The following is an 8,053-nucleotide window of genomic DNA, read 5'->3' as shown; positions in this document are numbered from 1 at the left end:
TGTAGATTTGTTAAAGTTTACTTGTTAAATTTATTTTATTATTTATATATATATATATATATATATATATATATTTTTTTTTTTTCTTTATTTTATATTATTTACAATATGCTGCTTGGTTTTTTGTTAAGGTCTATCATCGAGGATATGTTAATGCCTTTTTGTTATTCAGACTGATTCAATAATAAAAAAAAACTTGTAAAAAAAAACAAAAAAAAACTCCAGCCCAAAGATTAGTGTAGCCCTTGTGTCCGGCTTCACGTGGCTTAGCGTTAACCAGTATGACATCACAGTACCGCGTGATTTCATTGTTTCGTGGTCTTTTGAATCACTCGCGGTACTTCAATGTCTGCGCATGTCTGCATGAAGTCAACCACTCATGCTTGTAACAGGGGTAGCGTTTGTGCGCTCAGTAATTTAGGGTGTTACAAAACAAGATTATTACATTAATATTATCAATTAGTATTGTAATAAACCTTTTTAAATGTTTGTTAATGATTAAGTGTCATTAACAAACTCTGATTTAAAACATCAATATATATGCTACATAAATTTTCCTTAAATCATTAAAACATCCAAATTCAATGAAACAAATGTATTTAAGATGAGACACATTCAGCATTTATAATTTTTGTTAAAAGTTTTCTACAGTAGCCTGTTAACAGTAGACCAAAGGTATGATGATCAATTATAAATGCAATATGGTTGAAAGGTCAGTAAACAAACAACAAAAAGGTAATTTCTTAATAGAATGTCTATACATTTTTTGCTTTTGTTACATATTTCATACATCAAAATCATTAAACGTTAATAATTATGTATTCCAACTTGTTGCAGCTTGACAAAAATGTGCCTTGAAGGAGAAGGGACAGCTGAGTTACAAAGTCCTGGTACGCAGACGACGATACTATTACACTGACAAGAGTGTAATGATGATGAAGACACAAGCCAGAGAAAGGGGGGACCAAACACCAGGCCAGAATTCTGCATGAGTCAGGTAAGCATAATGAGTTACAGCAGTGGTTCTCAACTCTGTTCATGGAGTCCTACTGCTCTGTGCATTCTGTATGTCTTTTTGATCTGACAGACTGAGGCTGCGTCCAAATATCACTTTGTACATCCTATCGTGCATCATGTTCTGGATGTAAAGCATGAGACTTTTAATTGTATGTTAACATTTCTATGGTGTTCACTGCATTATTGTTATGCATTTTGTGAAACATCTGCAACATTGTGTCGTTTATTTAGGGACTACTGAATAAATAATACACTTTAATAAAGCTACATCCTCAAAACAAAGAGCTTTTTTACAGGAGCAAAGAATTCTGCATCTAAAAGTTTGATACAGATGTGGCCTTTAAAAATGCGCGTCTCTGAGAACAGAATGCCGCGAGCACTTCCGAAATTCTGCGAGATCCCGCAGAAGGGGGATTCGCTGGGGGACGCAGGAAATAAAAAACCTGTAGAGGGCAGTTGTGTTTCAAGTAGGGCATAATGTGTGCTCGACTTTATGCTTTAAGCATACTATTTGATATCGAAGTAACATGACAGGGATTCTCCGTGCTTTGGCAGTACTTTGATGTCACATGCAAGCTTTTTGACAAACATTTGGTTGGCGAAGTTTTCTTTTGCCAGTTACATAAACAGTCAAATATTCTTCATAAAAATCTCAGTCGTGTTTCAAGTAGGGCATACTGACGACAATGTGTGCTCGACTTTATGCTTTAAGCATACTATTTGATATCGAAGTAACATGACAGGGATTCTCCGTGCTTTGGCAATACTTTGATGTCACATGCAAGCTTTTTGACAAACATTTGGTTGGCGAAGTTTTCTTTTGCCAGTTACATAAACAGTCAAATATTCTTCATAAAAATCTGACTTAAACGCGGATCATTCGTCTTATTTTTTTGTGTACTTACAGTAGAAGATACGTGATGTGATAACGGAGTCTTTATAACAAAATAATTCGGGAAGACCTTTGAAGAAACCGAGAGCGTTTGCGCAATATCATTAACTAGTTTATCTAATTGTACATTTAGTTCATTTTTGCATCTGAACGTTTTTAATAGGTTGAACATGGTTGTAATGCGCTTTTCTGCATTACTGTACTTTTTATATTATCATGTTTTCCTTTACATGACATTAAACTCGATATAAAGTGTGCAATGGTGTTGAATAAATATGTATAATGTGTTATATTTTTGTAGTAAGTAAATAAAATCATATTGTGAGTGTAAATATTCAATTCGAGGAGTTTCTGAGGTGTTTGTCATCGGCAAAAGGCGCAGTTTCTCTGTTGCTGATTAAAACCCGTTGGCTATATGGGATTTTTTAAAATTAACATTTGTTCTACTTATTATTTTATTTTTTTGCCTACATTTACTCAAATAATATCAATGTAAAAAATAGTAAGTACATCATAGTTCAAGTTAGGCGTAAAACGTAGATTTTTTAAAGTTGATGTTAAATGCAAATAATATTAATTTGAAGAAAGCAATAATTACAGTTTCAAAAACTTAAATATATAATTCTGACATTATCAAATATATTGATTAAAATAATCTGTAAATTAAATACTTATATTATTAAGGCGTATACATCAAATAAAATATGTACATTTTAAACAAAATATCTATTTCTAGTCATTTATTTGGGTTTGTCTGACTAAAAAAAAAACACATAACTGACATTAAAAAAATTTATTAAAGCAACACTATGTAGTTTCCATGTAAAAATGACTTACAGCTCCCCCATGTGGTTGAAAAGCGCAACAGTGCCTGGTATCAGACACTCTTCTGCAGGCAGGGGGAGGGGCGGGGCTGTGTTTCCTACCCTCCACCGCCACTTTCAGAGTGTGCTTGTAGCAGCTAGGAGACTGCTCAGGTTGCAGCAACAGTACAATTTGTCCAGTTAAAAGTTGTTCTATCACTGAAATAATTTTAGAGACATTATTTAAAGGTAAAAAAACTACATAGTGTTGCTTTAACCCTTAAACAGGCAATGTGCACCACGGGATACGCTCTCTTCAGTGTCTTGTTTGGGGCATAAAAAAGATTTTTCAATCAAATCCTTATATCACTTATCAAACCTTGGTCTGTCTTGAATATGTGGGTAACATTATTTGCTTCAAGTTTTTTTTAATCAATTGGTCAGCCTGACCTAAATCCAACATGGCCACCGGTTTTGCAGGACAGTCAGATTTTGTGGTAAGTAAATGAATATTAATCTTACTTTTCGTCTTTAAAAAAAATATTAATACTGCTAATATTAACTGTGAACATTGTCTTGAGGTGCTAAAGAAGAAAATTTGGTTATATGTTGTTTATTTTGTTATTTAGCGCATTTTGAAATATACGTATCCCCTGAGATACATTGCCTGATTAGGGTATAAAAAAGGGATTAACCACAATATTGCCTATCTTTGTATTTTGAGTTGAAAAATGTAATAAATGATCAAATTTGCAGGTTAAACTGATATTCATATATTTAGGTGACTGCATCTTAGCATTTTAACTGGAAATTTTCTTTCACGGCTTCACAACAGCTAATTTTATGGTATAAGGAATAATAGGGAATATGAGTTATAGAGCTGATACCAATGAATTCTTCAGATTTTGAGAAAAGTGATGAAGATGAATTTTTTTGTGACAGTGCAGTGGTGTATTAGAACCAAGAAATTTTTGTAATTTTCCTCATACCAGGCATGCATTCCTCTAAATTGCAGCCAATAAGAGGCCTCTGATTGAAACACATATAGACACATATAGTTTACATTGAGGGGTAGGTCAGGTAGTATGCAAAATTCATCAATTCTTAAATAATTTACCAAACTATTATAATCTAAAAAAAATATATTTTTTGCAGATGGAGCAGAAAAAGCACCAACGAAGCCAATGAAGACATTCAAAAACTGCTCATTCTTAGTTAGGCCTACTTACATTTAGTTGTGTTATTTACATGCATTGTTGCTAGTAAACCTGTTGTTTACACTTTTTAAAATTGATGAAAAAATATGTATGGCATGTTTTAGAGCAAGAGAGGAAGTCAGAATCACATAATTTTTGCTGCAAATAAAAAATAAATTTTGATGACTTAATCCTTTTTTTATACCTTAATAGGGCAATGTATCCTGGGAGATACAACTCATAAAATCCTGAATATATCAAATATTTAAAAAATTCCAATGAATATCTTTTACATAAGTCCAGATGATACAAAAAATGTCATGAAATGATTTTTTGCTCAACGTTTTCCACTCTTGCCTGTTTAAGGGTTAAGTTAATTTAATCATTTATTTTAGATAGCCTACATTTACAAAGCCACTGAATCATTTTTTACAGTGTATACATTGTGATCTTACGGTATTATTAAATGCATATAAATAAAAATATGTAAAACTAAATAAAAGAGATGTCATACACGGACTCCATGAAAGCATACGCTTTCTTGTTCTGTCCACGTGGGTTAAACGGTCACATAGCCTATTCTCCATAAAAATCTGACTTAAATGCGCATCATTTGATTCATTTTTTCTGTGCAATTAGAAGAGACGTGATGTATAACTGAGTCTTATAACAAACCTCTAATTCGCGTAGACCTTGAAGAGACCGAGAGCATTTGCGCAATATCATTAACTAGTTTATCTAATTGTACATTTAGTTCATTTTTGCATCTGAACGTTTTTAATAGCTTGAACATGGTTGTAATGCGCTGTTCTGCATTACTGTACTATTTATATTATCATGTTTTCCTTTACATAGTATGAAACTCGATATAAAGTGTGCAATGGTGTTGAATAAATTTGTATAATGTGTTATATTTTTGTAGTAAGTAAATAAAATCATATTGTGAGTGTAAATATTCATAAATTCGAGGAGTTTCTGAGGTGTTTGTCATCGGCAAAAGGCGCAGTTTCTCTGTTGCTGATTAAAACCTGTTGGCTATATGGGATTTTTTTAAATTAACATTTGTTCTACTTAGTATTAATTTATTTTTTTGCCTACATTTACTCAAATAATATCAATGTAAAAATAGTAAGTACATCATAGTTCAAGTTAGGCGTAAAACGTAGATTTTTTAAAGTTGATGTTAAATGCAAATAATATTAATTTGAAGAAAGCAATAATTACAGTTTCAAAAACTTAAATATATAATTCTGACCTTATCAAATATATTGATTAAAATAATCTGTAAATTAAATACTTATATTATTAAGGCGTATACATCAAATAAAATATGTACATTTTAAACAAAATATCTATTTCTAGTCATTTATTTGGGTTTGTCTGACTAAAAAAAAACACATAACTGACATTAAACAAATTTATTAAGTTAATTTAATCATTTATTTTAGATAGCCTACATTTACAAAGCCACTGAATCATTTTTACAGTGTATACATTATGATCTTACGGTATTATTAAATGCATATAAATAAAAATATGTAAAACTAAATAAAGGAGATGTCATACACGGACTCCATGAAAGCATACGTTTCTTGTTCGGTCCACATGGGGTTAAACGGTCACAAAGCCTATTCTCCATAAAAATCCGACTTAAATGCGCATCATTTGATTCATTTTTTCTGTGCAATTAGAAGAGACGTGATGTATAACGGAGTCTTATAACAAACCTCTAATTCGCGTAGACCTCGAAGAGACCGAGAGCATTTGCGCAATATCATTAACTAATTTATCTAATTTGACATTTTTTGTGATTTGTGAATTCATGTTCTGCTTGCCCCAATTCCAAATATTCTGTTGTATTATTTATTCCCATTTTTTGTTAAACCGAGTATAACTCCCAAGCTGAACACCTACAAAACTAACCGTTTTGGCCAGTCTTAACAGTGTATGATATTCAGCTCGTCTTGATTTAATTATTTTATTCCGCTGAATGGAAAAAAATCCATAGGCTATCTGAATGAATGGGATTCAGGAATTAAGTACAATAGTCTATACGTGCGTTAGTGAGACCTGTCGGCAGATCACGTTTGCCAAAACATGAAAAGAGACGCGTTTTCAAAACATATTGCGAGCAAACACAGACGTCTTCATCCGGACGGGAAAACATTTCTCAGATGACCTCTGAGTTCGGCGAAAAACAGTAGGTAAAATGCTCTGAAATTTACAGATTACAGAGGTCGTCAGAGAAAAACACAGACATGGCCGATTCAGACGGGATTAAAAACACAGTGGACCTCTGAGAAGCATGATTTTCTCAAAATGATTTTTGTCGAGGGTGCCTCGCAAGCACGAGTTTGAAGCCTATGAATGAAAACGTTATTATTCGCTTTGCGTCAAACCCTGTTGCTGAAGGAGACGGACCGGAGCTCCGGCAAGTTGTGTTGTGGACCCGAGGAGGTGCGCTCCGGCCCAATTTAACCTATTACTTCCACTGAGGTATCCTTCCTCCTTTGCTGTCTGCCTGGTATGATTTTATTGGTCATCTAGGAATAATTTTCACTTTATCTTACTTAATGGGGCGCAGCGCAAACCCGTTGGCCTGTGACATCACACTACCGCGAGATCTATTCAAAAGCACTGTAGGCCTACTGTCTCGCGGTGCTCAGACGTCACATGCCGTCCGATCGGGCTGCGTGGCGCCGCAAGTCGTCAAACGAGCGCTGAGCATTGAGTCAAATAAGACATGCGTCAGAAAATTACCGAGGTCCGGACGGCCATGCCCTTTGTTTAGCCTCAAATGCAGACAAATAATGTTTTTAGTAAGGCATGTTTGTTAAAACTAGTTATATTTCCTATTTAAACTAAGGCTTAGTCCTGGCTTAAGCTTATAAAGACCCCGCAAAAACCATGCTACAGCTCCTGAGGGGGTGCTCTCACTATTCACATGTAAATAAAATGGTTAGAAACCGGTTTTTCTGGTTCTCATTGCAGGACTGTGCGGGGGGAGGGCATTCCGTTTCCATGTGGAGACATTTAACAAACACATTTGATATACACCAAGTTCCAGATTACAACAAACACCAAACACATCACGTTTGATAGCAGTGCATGTAGGCCCTACTTATTTTAGTATAATGATAGAGTAATGTTGGACTTTAAGGCGTCCATAGCATGTTCACAATTAGAGGAAAGACCCAAATATCTAAATTGAATATTTATTGATCAGATATGAAAAAGTTACAGCATGCTGGGCAGTCTTAAAGCCTCACAGTAGGCCAACAACAGACTCCCAGATCCAGGAAATAACATGAGTATTTATATGATATGTGACGTCGAACTCTCTTCAGATTTCACTTTCCCCATTGGCTATCCTCGTTCATCTGACTCCATTACCATATCACTGCTACAGCCTGTGAGGAAATGACACATACACATATATACGTACAGAATGTTCGGTTCTAGAACATTCTGTCCCCTGTAAGTCACATCATCTTGTTGCTAGGCCGATTTCACTGGGGTCAACATAAAACATATTACACTTAAAACGTACTTTCTAAAATCATGTTATTGTATAGGGGTGATTAAAGCCTGTAAATGATAAATGCCATTAAAATGGTTAATATAGGCAATGTTATATTTTTAAGCAAGATTCAAACTTCAATTAATAACAGCATGATTTGTCTGTGTGTTTTCTCTCTGCCAGGGCCTGTTTTCAATACTGTTTGCACATTCTGTAGATCTCAACATTCAATAGGAAACCACAAAGCTTGTTGCTTTGCTCTCACAGCCTAGTAACTTCCTCTTTGCTATTTTCCACTTGCACACAGACATTTTCTCATACATTTTATCAGAAAGAACATAATGGCACTCATGAACCATAACATAATATAATGATTACCAAAAGAACATCAAAATCCCACAATTCCCTCTCTTGACCTCTGAAAGAGGTCACACATTTTCTTCTTCCTCCTCACACAGGTTCTGTAGGCCTAATAGGGGCATACTATATGGGGGTGGACTATTCTCTTTCTTCTCAATGGCAGACATTTAAATTGAGTATCAGTGTGACTATGATCACTGTTGCAACCCCTAGGGCCCACAGAACCTTCCAATTCCCATACAAATTCATTTCTGTGGAAAAGCAC

Source organism: Paramisgurnus dabryanus, chromosome 7 (assembly GCF_030506205.2).
Source record: "Paramisgurnus dabryanus chromosome 7, PD_genome_1.1, whole genome shotgun sequence".
Lineage (NCBI taxonomy): Eukaryota > Metazoa > Chordata > Actinopteri > Cypriniformes > Cobitidae > Paramisgurnus > Paramisgurnus dabryanus.
Note: the sequence above shows the minus strand (reverse complement) of the source record.